The sequence below is a fragment of the Mya arenaria genome, chromosome 7, assembly GCF_026914265.1.
Source record: "Mya arenaria isolate MELC-2E11 chromosome 7, ASM2691426v1".
Classification (NCBI taxonomy): Eukaryota; Metazoa; Mollusca; class Bivalvia; order Myida; family Myidae; genus Mya; species Mya arenaria.
In genome coordinates this window covers 38,126,176-38,142,004 of record NC_069128.1, presented here as the reverse complement: position 1 = coordinate 38,142,004, position 15,829 = coordinate 38,126,176, and the positions used below count along the sequence as shown (strand labels likewise).

The 15,829-nt window shown below is 32.6% G+C and overlaps 1 long non-coding RNA gene across 1 annotated transcript; it reads left to right on the top strand.

Annotated features, from left to right (window-relative positions):
• The first annotated feature begins 12,193 nt into the window (after positions 1-12,193).
• On the top strand, positions 12,194-13,648 carry LOC128239846 (uncharacterized). Its single transcript, XR_008261944.1, has 4 exons — positions 12,194-12,242; positions 12,500-12,627; positions 12,925-12,993; positions 13,515-13,648. It is a non-coding gene; the product is annotated as an uncharacterized LOC128239846 (long non-coding RNA).
• The last annotated feature ends 2,181 nt before the right edge of the window (positions 13,649-15,829 follow it).

The window sequence follows — 15,829 nt, the reverse complement described above, 5'->3', positions numbered from 1 at the left end:
TCGCCTTGGAACGGTCAGTAAAATGTAAATTTACTGGGGATTAAAACCAGTTTATGTGCACAAACCTCACTCTTATCCAACAATCCTTAATAAAGATAAAACGCAAATGGTTAATCTTATCTTATGTTTTATATTATAAAACTTCTCAGCTGTCAAGGTGGCTTAAATCCCCAATAGTCAAACCCCACCACATACCCTATCGCCAAAGGACCCACACTTATGATTGGTCAGAATATATGAACCCTAACAATAATTTTTACTAAATTTGAACACAATGACATGTTACATAAAATTAACTGCAAGCCTTGACACTATCAAATTCAGACTCTTCATCCGCCGTTTAAACACCTTCGGAACAACAAGCCAGCAACTTAGAACTGCATACTTTTCGTAACCACATTAGCATTTTAGAAAAGCAATCATGACGAAACATTTGTGTGTATGCTGTTACTAAAAGTTACGAAAGTGCTGATGCCATCTCAATGCATTTCATGTCCACAAATGAGGATGAAATAATGTGTACTCTCTTAAATTAGGGGCAGGATATTTACATGTTAGCAGACATCTTCATATATGCAGAAAGTATGATGAACACTAGACTGAACACTGATCAAAATAAGAAATTTTAGGATAGTGTCTGGAATCAAATTCTTGATCAAGCACTCCTAGACGTCACATAAAGCCATGCATTTGGAAAACATGGAAAGCATTTTACTTGTGTTAGTCGTACAGGCGGCCTATAAATTCGACCACTGACCTAATGTTTGCAGTGTACACATGGAATCTCATTGCAATGTTCAGTCGTATGTATCTATTTTATTTTTTAAGTTTGTACTTTAATTAAACATTGATATCATTGTAACTATTTGAACAGTACAATTTATTACGACCGAATAGATCGCGATCTCGTATTAAATTGCATTCGTGTGTTGAACTTAAGCCTAAAGCTTATCTAAAACATATTAATACACAATATAAATTGAAAACACTTGGTGTTGGCAAAGTGGATTACCTTTTGTTCATTGGAGCAATGCACACAATCACATGAACATTTATCGTAAATAAGACGGCTAGGTCGGTTGTAAATATATATGCATAATCAAAAGTTCGTTTAAACAAATTAATAATTGTCCCTTAATCTTAACGTACAAAGAAATAACTTACACTCAGCAATTATTTAAAGTTACCATACTCATGGTTGTCAATGTCACAGGGGGGAAAACGAAGTCCTTTTGCAATCCCCTAAAACGACCAACATTGTCACAGTAGAGATATTGTTTGATACATAGATAACGTTTGTTGCGCTATTTTCTCCAAAACAAATATTATCTTAAAATTAAATTGTATTTGTAAATGATAATGATGTTAGACATTTTAAATCGCTATAATTGGCGAAAAAAGTCAGTCAAATAGAAAGCCTGAAAACACATTAATATCAAATCTTAATAATTATACAATAGCCATGTAATATGAAATAAGGCACTGCCTTAGACGGGCTCTATGTTATCAACTACAGAAACTGCTAATGCGGTATAAGGTTTCTTAGGTAAACAAGTGTAAAAGGCAAACTTGATTTTATACCACATACTACGACTATGACTATGACCAATTAGATTATTTAGGTGCGTCACAAGTAAGGTTAAGGCATTTTGATGTAAATGTGTTTTTAGTGTAAACAAGTTGTTCTAATTACAGAAAGAACACAGTTTAAAGTTAACTTTGTCACCAATTTATCCTCATTATTATTAAATTGCTTGCTTTTTTACTGAATAAAAACCTAATAAATAAAACAACTATCTGACACTCATAATCATATACTTTGCAAAAATATTTAACTGGACGAACCAGCGGAATTTCCTGTGCTCGTTGAACACATTTGTGAAGATGAGAGTGGTAATAATTTAATATTTCCCTCAGTCCTCACGATGATACATGTGCAATACGTGATTCAATGTTGTTGTTTTTTATGAAATAAATTTTGGTTTAAAATTTAAACTAAATACGTGTATTATATGACGGATCGTGACCGATCGGCTATGCATTACTGTCACAAAAATCGAGGGATCGGATACAAACTACGTAAGCCCAAAAACTAGCGTTTCGTTTTGGAAATTACGTCGTTGAAATTATGTCCCAACCATGTGCGTGCTGAGTTTGATTTCGACATGTGATCTGTTTGAAACAGTGAAAAAAATCAATTTTCTTCTAAATAAGAATTCTTTTTGAAAGTCTTTCGATTTAAAAACGCCATTTACAATGTATAGTTTAAATAATGTTTATGCGACGTTAAATTTCTGTTCAATGCCAATACAACAATGCATTTCTACAATAACCTTTACATGAAGCCTACTACAGAGCAGGTTTATAAATAAAGACTTTCATAAAAGAAAATCGTATGTGTGACCAAACATTTCTGCAATCTAAAACAGATTATCTTGTCCGATTGCACATGTTAAATACCGCTATGAGAAAATAGCGCTGTGCAAATCAAATAATCATAATCCGCACATAAACCCTTCTTGTACCACCTGAGCTACCAGTCATAAAGGATTTTAAAGGTTATGCTGTGTATTTTCAAATTCATTGCACACAGTTTTTATAAAGAACTAAAATAAGCATTTCATTTCAGCTCAGTTATGTTATTTTATTACGTTTTATTCTTGTGCTCGGTTTTATTTGAATAAATACAAATGGTTTTGCTGTAATTCTGGTTAAGCCGTTGATATAAATTTGCTTGATTGATTTGTTTTCCGGGTTTCTATTAAATGATGTCTTTCTGCAATTATATCGATCTAAAACAGTTCATAGCAATATGTTTCGAAATTTCGAAACACCAACGGCAGAAAGTTATCCGTGTATGGAACAATACCTTTACCAGCATAGCAGATTGAGTATCTTTCGATGTGCGTGCTTCTTCCTCACAAAAATGTTTCATGTGTAAAATTGAAAATATCGTAAATAGTCGTGAGGGACAAAGATGCATGTTCCGCATGAAAAGTTTGCGGTCAACATAGGGACGCTTCGCGATTGGAATCGACTATAATCCAAAAACATCTTACGGGCCATGGCGAATATGTGACTGCTGCACACGTATGCCGCAGGCCAGAAGTCGTACAAATTTGATGTTGATGGAAATAATCGTACAAGATCTGACCGATATGTAACCGCAGCATATTTTCTAGGATACTAAAATCCTGCAACGTTTTAACAAAATTTAAAAAAACAACTTGTTTGTGAATTTGTGTTCTATGTCTTTGGCGTTGCCCATTGCCACTAAACCGGGTTTATGTTTAAACTTTTTGCTACTGAGCATGTTTCTGTAGCTTTTTGCATATATATTACTTTCTATTCCATTATTTTAATGCCTACGGAATAAAAAAAAACTCCTAAAGTAATCATATACTGTAGGGTTAATTCTTGTATAGACTTGAAATACACTACATTACACCGTGGCAAGCAAATTTATCGATTGCATCAAACATTACCGGACGATTATTTGCTGATACTCGCAGATTATCTGTTTTTTACAAAACCAACTCGAACGAAAATTTGTTTCACTAGGATACACAGTTATTTTAATATTTTACTTCCGTACAGACAACAAACTAAACTACAGAAGTAAACACGGTATATTTGTTTGCACAGTGGTAGTATTAAATATATTAATAGGCACGTTTAAAACCCATATATACTGAGATATTAAAACATTTCTTTGAAACAGTTCAATGAATAATACGTACTATTGCAGATTCCAAAATTAATGGATTTATCTCAATCAGACATGATAACACATGTATGATAGTGTCGATTCATACGTACAAAAGCCTTACGATTGTTTTAAAATATATTAATCAATATATATATAAGAGGGGTTTTGTGTATTGATTCAAGAACTAATGACAGATATTTGCACGAATGCAATTGTTCTCTTAAACGCGGGCATTTTTGACAAGTTAATCTAATATATTGATGTACTGGATATACAACGAATTAAAAGATATGTGATGAGCCAACATCAGTGCATTTCTATAATATATATCATCCGCTTGTTTGTCATAAATATCAACGCACTGTTTATTTTAGCGAATGGTACACGGTATTAAATTCCTGTAATATTGAACACATAACGAGTCAAGTATGCATTTTATAACATGTTTGATTTGCCACATTGAATGAAAATAGTCATTAACACAAGCCAACTCATAAAGTATACTTTTTTTTGTTTTCTCCTAAAGTATAGCTTAGCATTACTGCCATTTAAAGTCAGTGCTATACAAGTATATTTACAACCCAACCAGATTTATGCTTTGAAGAGAAAAACAGTTTCGAGTATTTAGACATTTTTTTCTTCTATATCCTGTCACTTGTATACAAATCAGTCAAATAACCCCTGACCGCGAAAACTGACTTCTTTTCTATTCTGAAATATCAGAGGAAACGTACAAAGAATGCTTTAGAATATTATCAATAGTCCACCAACAACTAACCTCAATACTCACTCCACCGGAAAGTTCAATTACTATGCATGATAGTGACACTGGCAACGAAAATCGGTCAGAATATTTAGATGTGCACTTACCCAACCCGCAAATACTGAAAATATGAAACAGTCAACGATAGTTAATTCCATTTCGGTGGTGAATGACAAAATCTCACTTACAACAGAAATGAATTTTCTCTTTGCGGGTGCAGTTCTGAACATCCACGACTTATTTATTAAATATATATTATCAACATGCATAATTTCCATTTAACATGTGGCGATTGTTTGTTAACACTCAAAATGTTGAACCATTGACGCGTGTAATCTATGACGTGCGAAGAAAATATAACATGATAAGATAATGTTTGGTAACTGATCAACGTTTATTCGCTTTAAAAAACGTTTATGAGTTGAATTGATATTTTAAGGTAATAAATCGTGTTTAAATAACAAAGTAACAGGATGAATAGAATACTAGGTTAGTGCCGTGGAAGGGGATAGTTTATCTGGCTCGGCTTGGTTGAACCGAAAATTCCTCAGCCTTACCAAATAAACTTCCATCATTCACGGCACTAACCTATTTATGCACTTTTAAAAGCTTTTATGTTAAAAAATTAATATTGACTTATTGGAATTAGTTCGACTTTAAATAGATTTCGGAGTTTTGTGCTGTTCTTCCATGTTTCTTCTTTGTGATTTGTTTTGTTTTATTTTTCTATGTCTTTGGCGTTTACCCAGTGTCATTAAACCGTGTTTATGTTAAAAGCTGCACTCTCACTGATATACTATCTTTACAACTTTCTTATTTTTTGTCTTGTAAATATCTGCAAACCAATGATATAAGAATGCTGACAAAAACCAGACCTCAGATTTTCATATTTCCGTTCGAAAAATACTGTTTTATGGCTTAATAACTTACGGTTTAAGAAAATTGAATAAAACATTAATTTTTGAACTTAACAATTCAAAAATGCGAACTGATTTTTAGTCAGCAGTCCTGTTTAACTGGTTTCCATGGATTTTCGCAAAAATTGCTTCGTTTCAAGGCAAAAAATAAAAAAAAATTGTCAAAATGTTCAATCTGTGAGAGTGCTTTAAACTCTCTGCTGATGAGCTTGTTTATGTAGCTTTTCGCATAGATATTTCAATAAAAAATATTTTTTAAAAAGGCATTTGATGTTATTTATCGTGATTTGATAAACAAAGTTACAGGATAAATAAAATACTAGGTTAGTGCCGTGGTTGGAGAAAGCTTTTTTGGCCCGGCGCCGGAATTTATCGGTTTCAAGTCACCTTATTGATTTATTAATTACTCCGCCTTGCCGTATAAACTTTATCCATCCACGGCATTTACCTAGTATTCTCTTTGTTTTTGATTTTTTTGGATTTCTTTTGTGAATTATAGAAATTATTTTGTTCAGCCTAAAGAATGTCATTTAATGACAGCCTAAAATGTAGTTTTCAAGATAAAAATAAAAGGTCTTCTATTTAATTCACAGTGATACTGAAGCTTAATTGTCAGGTAATGTATGATAATATATTTTTTATTTTTGTGTACAGATACAAAACTATTTTAGGGAATATGAAAGGAATATGAAAGGAACTGTTATATAGAGTTAATGTATTGTTTACTTTTAATTAACGGAACTCAAAAAGATCTGCCGTACTTCAATCTCATTAAGATATATGATATTACATTTATAATGCAGATGTTTGATGGAGTATGTAATTTGTATGATTCAAGTAAAACTAAACAATGTCAGTCAATAATTTGAATCTTTAGGCCACACCAATTAAAAATGTTGTTCCTCGAACTTGTGCGTAACATTTTTGTTGCGAACGAGCGTTTAAATTATAATTAAAACCTTAAGCGAGCGAAGAGCGAAAAACATGATTTTCTTCTAATCAATATAAAGACGAAAGATTGTTCAATACAAAGGCCTTTAATTCATTTGAGTACAATCTGCAACTTAATCTTCATTTGAAAATGGATAAATGTTCGAATACATTCTATTTATTTATCAGGTTTTAGTTAGGCCATAACATGGATAAACCAAATTCCTAAAATCATTATAACATATGTATAGTTTAGACGATCATTTAATAAATAACTCTGCTTTTTTTGAAAAGTTAGAAAACAGCTCATCTTCCTGAATCATTATTTGCAACTATTTTTAGACATTCATCATAGTTTTGAACGTTTAAGAAATGATGGGCAGGCAGCATTAAACAACTTAAGAGTAAAAATACACTTTAAGTTCTTGATTTCTTTTTCTTTTTAAATATCACACTAAATGCAGTGGCATGTGCCTACCAAAATGGAAAGTATAAGGATATGATCAAAATATAAATAAAATCATGAAGATGCTTTATCTATCATAGATTATGCTGTATAGGAAGATCGGAATAAAGGTTACTATGTTTTAGTCTATCCATTTTATACTGATTTGTATCTGTGACCAGATATTTGTTCGCAATTGTTGTTTTCGCAAGCATATTGTCAAGAACAAGGAAACATATTACTGTTAAGTTTAGGAGTCTTCTACAGCATCAACGTCATAAGGTCAAATGCTAGTAACGAGTATCATGTCTTGAATACAAAATAGAGTCATTGTTCATTATTCCAATTTCCATTCACACAATATCAAATCTACCAGTATCAGGTACATCTATTATATTGCGTTATTAGTTATGTTGTGCTTGGAATAATAAAATGTTGTTTCGAGCATGGACACAACTCTTTTTTTGTCAAAAATAACAATAAATTTCCAGCAACAGTATTGTACGAGAATCCGCCATTCATTAAAACCAATGCTTTACAGGTCGATAAACAGTATACAACTTTGTGGATCGGCTACTTCTCTTAACGAAAATTCTAGGACTGTGTAGGAGAATCATAATTGTTAATATTTTAGCTTTTAAAAATGTTAAATACCACAACATTCCGGTTTGCAATAAAAGATAAGGTGCGGTAGCACAAAGAAAAATAAAATCATTATTAATTACATTTTGAAAAAAAAGTTTGGTTTGTCCGCGAATCTTAACAACAATTTGGTACGACCTGATGTACAGAGGTAAAATCACATCAGTCCTGATCTGATAAAATATGTGTGTTCAGAAATTTCATTTGGTATTCAGAATGTCTGAACTATTATGTTTTTTGAAATTAATGTAAATCGTGATCAAAATGTAAGTTTGATAGTTTCATAATCGTTGTGTGGAAAAGTAAGATTGCAGAAAAAAGAAATTAAAGCTATGTAACAGAATTATTAAGATGGAATGGATGTACATGTGCATCAAAATGTATTACCTGACCAGTGCTCAATATCACACAAATACGTAAGACGAATCTCAATCTCAATATTTTACCCCAATACCTCATACTATGATTCAAACTCTTGTCGGTTTTTACTTTAAAAAAAGGAGCGTTTTTCCATAAAATGTGTTGGGACGACCCTTATGTCTTTATTTAAAAACCAAGATGTTATAGAATACAAAAGGTTTTGTTTGGAAACAAAGCGATATACGCCAATACATGTTATGCTGTATCATTATTATTTTATTTTTTAATCTTTACAAAAGTTCTTCACAGTCTGCAGGGGACAAACAAGATATATTTATCGCAAGTAGACATTTCACATTTAAGCCCTTATAGGGTCATACGTACCCAAACCTAACATAAGCTTTAAAATAGATTATTCGAACTAATGCGAGCCCACTTAGAGGGGTTTTGTGTATTGATTCAAGAAAAAAATGTAATTTGCCAGCATGTCTAATCTCTATAACGAGTGCATTTTGGACAATTTAATCTGATGTATTGATGAACTTATAATGCTCGTTGCAATTATTAAGATAATTTGTGTTCACAAATATGTAATGGTCCCCTGAGTCAACATAGTTACATGTTCATCAAATACGTTTTTTTGTCATAATTATCAACGCGATGGTTTTCAAGTATTGAATATATTGCGCCTCCTGCATGCCTTTTATGACGTTAAGTCCACACTACTAAGCTGTATCTACACATATTGAAAAAGCCACATTTAATTTAAAGAATTAATTACTTCACTCAAACCTAGACATGTGGTATTGCCAGCAGTGCAGCCTAACATGTCTGGCTACTTTAATTATTGATAACAATCAAACAATCATAAAATCAAATTCTATAATCATTTAGCCTACGCATTGTATTCGTGTATTCTTATATTGTCATAGTTCTCTTTACCATGGAGGTGTAAATCCCGTTACTAATTTTGTATCAAGGACAGCGAACGAATAGTAACACATACTTATCTGAATTTAAGAAATATTACACACCACTGAGGGTCATATGACATTATAAGTACCGGCCAGTCAGCCCCCAAAAGTGTCTATGAACCGAGGCGTTAGCCGAGATCCATTCACATTCGAAGGGCCAGTTTTATGACGTCATCGGTCCATATTATATGACGTCATCGGTCCATATTATATGACGTCAGCGGTCCAGATTATATTTTTGGCGAGGTCCGGACCGGCCAAAGACATAAAATGGACCGCTGACGTCATAAAAACTGGATCTTTAATTAAATATATTCATATACGGACCGATCGTTTATGTAAGGTATATATTTTTAAATACTATGGATACAGCATGAAATAAAAGCCAACAGTTTATAAGCCAACTAGACCTTGCTATGTATAGACAAATAATTTTTTATATGTATGCAATTTTATCCTCTTAAGTTACCTATAGATCTGATTACTATCTCGTAATAATTATTGGATTAGCTTATAACATGACCTATATCACCAATTTCAAATGAAGTATTCATACGAATTGGACACTCTAGTCTTCAAAATGTTATCTCCTCCCTCTGCTTTAGTAGAACCAATCACACTACTGGAGATTACGTCACCCGCTGATTAGGATGTCATTTTTGTAATTCGAATGCATTGCATTTATAGACTAGCCAATGATGTTACAATGTTTATTTATTTTTGGCTTATTTTTTCGTGTGTGTTTATTGTAATTAGCAACGCATGCTTTAGAATCGCCACTGTATAAAAGTGTTACCGGGTGTGTTCTCTGGCATTGTACTGTCTCTCCTCGAAACAGTGAAACAGCAAGCTTAGGATGGATTTCCAACGTGCGTCTAATTTTCTGCTCGGCGTTATTTGCCTTATTCACAAGTCTGGTAAGGAAACATTATTCTTTCATATAAATGATTGTTCATTTGAATATATGATTCAATGATGTTTCATATTAAAGTACATTTTGCACAATTACAAAGGTACATAAAACTAACAAAAACACATAGTTTTTTTTAAATATTCAAACATTGTTTACTAAAATATATTGGTATTGAATAACATGACTGAGAACATGTCATAACATGATGTCATTTGCTTTGATGGCGTTTTTGAGTTACTAGTATGTCAACATTTACAAAATATGAGTTACTTTAAATAATTATTATTAACAATTGCATAGAAATAATAAAGAACTGCAAAATTATATAATCAACAAAAAACAATGGAAGACATAAAAGCAACAGTTTTCGCAGATGAAAAATCTACGACGAAAGAATGATCGGTTAGGGCAGATAATGTAGTTATACGCGTTGACTACATTTGTCCCTTTTTTAATTTTCATCTTTCTGTATTGTGTATTATTATCATATACTTCTTTCAATGGATAGGTATCGCTTTTCTGTACGTTGAACCCCAATATATATGCAAAAAGCTACAGAAACCTGTTTATTAATATAGCTTATAAGTTTTAAATCGCTATGTGTTTCTCGTCACTGCCAATTCCGAAGCTGATATTTGATAAAGCTAAGCTTACATGAACGTTTTTGTTGTTGTTTTTTTAAATTGACTTACAAGTATTTTTATTATGGAGCTTCTCAGTCTCAGGTCAAATGAGTAGCGAAACTCACCTCAGCCTAGAAGCTATAATATATATTGTATATGTTGTATTCACCTTTTCACGGATACCTAGTGAACGTACTTTCAAATTCGTGTTTGAATGTATATTTGTTTAGCAATATTACATCGCCTGGATTTAAGCTAACCACAAATGTACATATAATTGTAAGGGGTTTGTCGGTTTAAATTACGAATACGTAAAAAAGGTCTTTATTATTGGTTGTATTATTATACCTCACGTGACTTTGCTTTTATAAAGTTACCTAAATTCATCGTTAGTAACTCCGTAATGTTTCATGTGATAATTGTTCATACTACATGTGGTCTTAAAATATATTCATTGCATTCTTAAGCACCTTTGTGCAATAGGCGCTTATACAATATATTTAATTATCCGTGTTTTAGACGTACACATCTTAAGATAGCAGTTCAGATAAAATGAAAATAGGTAATCATATGACGTCATAATAACGTGTGAAAATTAAATCACTCCATAGTTCAATCCCTTGTCAAATCAACCCAACAATTGCAGCAATTTATAGCCAAACACATTATATAATAAAATACACGTACATGCCATGGAGGGTGAATGCATATAATGTTAATTATCGAAACGTAATTGAAACTGAGGCTTTTTCGGTTTTAATATAATATATGACATCACCCTTCAGGTAATGTGTTAAATCTTAGTAAAAGACATACGGGTAATATATACTTGATGTTTTCTAGGAATGTGTTATTGTACAGATCAATAACTTAAAATACGGAATCATTTTAAGGCCAAGAACAATGTGTTTACTTGTCCTAAATGGGTTATCAACTTATCATACTTCATTTATATAAACAGGATATATCTAATCGAAAACGAATTAGATTGTCTTTCCGGGTAGAACAAATTATTTATTTGCCTATCAGGTTTACAAATAGATTTGTTCTCCTACTTTCAAGAAATGGTGTTTAACAAACGCATTCAGTTAAATAAAATATTGAGAAAAATTAGTTGGTAAGATATGTTGAATTACTAATTGATTTGCAACATGGAGTTTCTAGGAATCGTTTCGGCAACTGTGTTGAACATATGATTTTATATGTCTAATTTTCCTCGTGAGATAGTTTTATAAACAAAAACATATGACTGAAGTTTTGCTTAATATTGGAATGTTATCATTAGGAGGGTAGTGCACCCGAGGATGATATAGCCTTTGTGGATTTTGCAGGTTTTAGTATTTTACATTAGGAAAGTGAAAGGTTATATAATATTTTGCCTTGCTCTGTCGTTATTTGTACATTCTGTGTTGCATAATATATGTCATTGATAAGTTTACGTGATTTTGAGATAAACCATTTGCCAAATACAGCGTTGTTTAGTAATTTGCCGACAAAAAGGTTAAGAATAATAATTGTTATACTAACATGATGTGGATGTGGAAAAACGTGCTCATTCAATGCTACAAGAGTAACCTAGCAGGTAAGCGCACGAGGATATTCCTTTTCAAAATGGTCCTATAATATTAAACCTTAGAACTGTATATAAAGTGTAATCAAACTATACTAAGACTACGTATAAATATTTGTTTTATCTCTATTTCATTTTAGAAGCTGAAGTGACTGCATGGACGGCCCCTGCAGCTATCTCCACACCTTCAGGTGCTGCTAACGCCACAGCCGTAGCTGAAAATATAGCAGAAGGAACAACTCTTTTTACGGCGACAGCAACAGGAGCTGCTACTTACTCCTTGACTGACAACGCTGGTGGAAAAGGGACGATTGTTCCTGCAAGTGGTGTTGTGTCTCTTGCAGCGGGTCAAACTATTGATTATGAAACGACTTCCTCACTTAAGTTTGTTGTCGTGTACGTATAATAAATAAAATGAACGTCGTTTTATTTCATTAGCTTAGCCTAATACCTCCTTATGATCACTGTCCACCTAACAGTGAAAATCGCCCCCTTTCCTGACTAGATAATATAATTATGTAAGAATTCAGAATACCTGATAATAATTGAGGTAAAATCAACAATGGAACTGTCAGATTTTAACGGCGAGAGCTCAACTCAACAGTAGGAGGAAAACAAATTGACAAATTAAAAACATTTAAAATCCATTGCAGAGCCATAGCAACAACCGGTGCCAATGGAACAGCTACCATCACGTTGCCAATCACAGACGTTAACGATGTACCACCAACCTTCTCATTAGCCACGTATAGCGCCTGTATTAACGACAACTCCGCAGCAGGTATTTGATAAATTGTATACACTTATAATCATGTAACTAGAGGTATAATTAATGTCCCCTTTAAAAATATATACAAAGAAACACCGGTCATACATGCAAAGTTGTTATAAGAAGATTAGCTTGTAACGTTATGAATATCTCATTTCTCCATATCTGTCAAACTGACATCTGCGTGTATATACATTATACGTATGAGAAATTATAATATCTAAATCATAGTACACAGGTAGATGATCTAAGCTTCGAAATAATTTCAACATATAGCCCATTAATAATCATATTTTTATATTGATTAAGGTACAACACTTGGGACCTATACTGCGACTGACCCAGATACTGGAAATATTATCACATACTCCATTGCTTGTAAGTTAATACATATACGACTGACGTTTCACTTAAGCGGCATAACTCAAATCCATGTATCTTCTGGAGTTTAAGTACAAACGTATCCACCAAAAGGATGCTAAACATATTTAATGACTTGCAAAGAGTACGGTTTATTTACATTTATTGGATATTATTTTTCTGTTTGTTTCTGTTATTTGATTGCTAATCTGTGGTTCTTGAAATATGAAAAATAAAATAAAAATAAAAACATCATTAATAATGGATATTGTATAAATCATAACTTGAAAGGGATGATGGAGCTTATAGATGTATTTGTTCCTGTTAGTGCACATTCTTAGGAGTATTTAGTTTTTTAATGAGCATGCACAGCTTAACGCGAGAATAACGCGAGCAAAGAACGGTATTGATATTTTAATATTTGCATATTTGTTATCTCTTGTTGAATGTGTCCCTTATGCATTGATGCCTTTCATTTAACAAATATTTGGGGTCCTGTCATTTCCTTAAAACGTATTATCATGCTCGTTTGTTTCCAGCCGGAAACACCAACACCGACTTCGCAGTCGCCGGAACAACAGGCGTAATTACTGTAGCAACTGGAAAAACAATTTCCAAGGCTACCACCCCCACATACGCACTGGTAGTTAAAGCGGTCGACAATGCCGCGACACCTTTTACGGGATCGACAACAGTATCGGTAACCGTCGGAGGATGTAGCGGCACCAAAACTTTAACGGCTCTCTTGTCGTTGATGTCTGTAGCAATGATTGCTACACAACTTCTTTAGAAAAAGAATTTATTTATTGAAAGGAACACTTTAAACAATATAAGATTATAAGATATAATTCAGGCTATAGGTGAACATGTCTTAGTCATTGAAATATTGCCAAAACGCAGGTATACGATCAATTGCTATAACGATATATCCATCGCCCTTTTAACATTTAAAATAACATTCAATGTTCCTTGATATTTTGTTAAATATTCAGATAGCAATACTTTATTCTTTCGCTTTTTTATGCTTGTTTGCTTGAAATGTGTTTTTTTTATCGTTTTTAGAGTTATGCTTTATTATGTTAGATCGATGACATGTGACTTAATGCCATGCAATATTTGTTTTCTTATATTGACGCCATCTGTTTGTTTGATTATTATAAATTTCGACAGATGTACTAAAGTAAAGGAAACCATTCTATTCTAGCACTCTTAGATACATACATCCATGTTTACATGAAACTAGTCAAAGATAACAAATATACATAAAACATTCAAACAACTTCCCTATTACCATTTTAAAACGGTAACACTTAAACAATTTGTATTAACAGTATTTCACTTAATGGTTTTTCATTTGTTAAATCTCTGAAAATAAATCAAGAAAGAAGAAAACGAGGATATTGGAAAAATTCAATTATGATTTTGCTAATGCAGCAATGATTCTGAATTTTTAGGAATGATGTTTGAAATATTTGCTGGAAACTAAGTCACACTCTCTAACAGACTTAGAAGATTTTATCCAATAAAACTTGAACAATCAATGTGTCTGTCTTATTCATTGTGTTTGAATGAATACCAGTATAGAGGCCAAGTGAAACATAATTACTTGTGTGGCACACCGATACATTTTCCGGTACATAAATTGGATATGAAACTGACATCAATAAAGCTTTTCTTCATTCTGTACTCAAGCCGACTGAAAGGGATGCAATAAGTGTTACGTGTCTTTCGATCAAAGATTTTGAAGATGCAAACGTCACCTGAAAATGTTCAGGTAAAACTGTTAAAAAACAAAGGGATATTCTAATATTTTCTTCACGTTTATCAAAGAAGTTGATGCCAGTTTTTTTTCAAAAAATAATCAGGCCAACCAGTTTCAATCATTAATATGTCATATTTTAATATTTTCCTTACGTTTATCGAAGTAGTTGATGCCACTTTTTGTTTCTGTCTTATCGGTATGGGTTAGATAGGGAATTCATGTGACAATTTTATGCGCTGGCATATGTTAAAGGAAACTGATAAATCTAACCAGGGTTACATTCTGTCTGTGTAATATAAGCCAAGAACCTAACACGGCTAGAACACTGGGGTCGACGCTCATGGATAGTCTGGTGACGTCGTTAGATTAAGATACATCCCCCTATTGTTATATACAATAGTGGTGCTGCATTGGCCGAATAAATACCCATAGCAGATATCATATTATGATAACAACTTATCAAAAATATTAGTTCGTATTTTTCCAATAAGTGATTTGTTTCATCCCGAAATATTGACGTTTACATCCTGTTAACATTGACAACTTTATATCCACAAGCATATACAAGAAAAACATTAGCACATGTTAACATTTAAGGTATGAACAGTTGCTATCACGTGTGAAACGGCTATTTAACATTTTGTAATAAAACTAAATCATTTGTGTTTTTAAAGAAAGTAGTCATTGAAATAATACGAATGGAAATATTAAATTTAATTTTGAATCATTTTTATACAAGTCTTTTCATGTTAAACATACACAAATAAATATGAGCGGAACTCATCGACTGACCAAACCATACGCGCGTGGAGAGTTAGTATATTGTTGAAGCTATCCGATAATACAAGGAAGAAACATTTGTTAAGGGTAGGTCTTGAGTTCATGAATTTGGTCTCCATGTTCTTTTGAGTTGTTGTTTTATATTACCAAAGCTCCAGCTTCTTTCTGAGACAAATAGAGTTTTGTTTCTCCGTTTATAACAAAAAATGCCGTATTTATTTGGGGCCGCTTTAAAAAGCCACCCGTATGAAAATGACTTCGACCCGTGGCCAGAGCAACAATGGGGTTCCGTTATGTGTACGCAGTGAACTC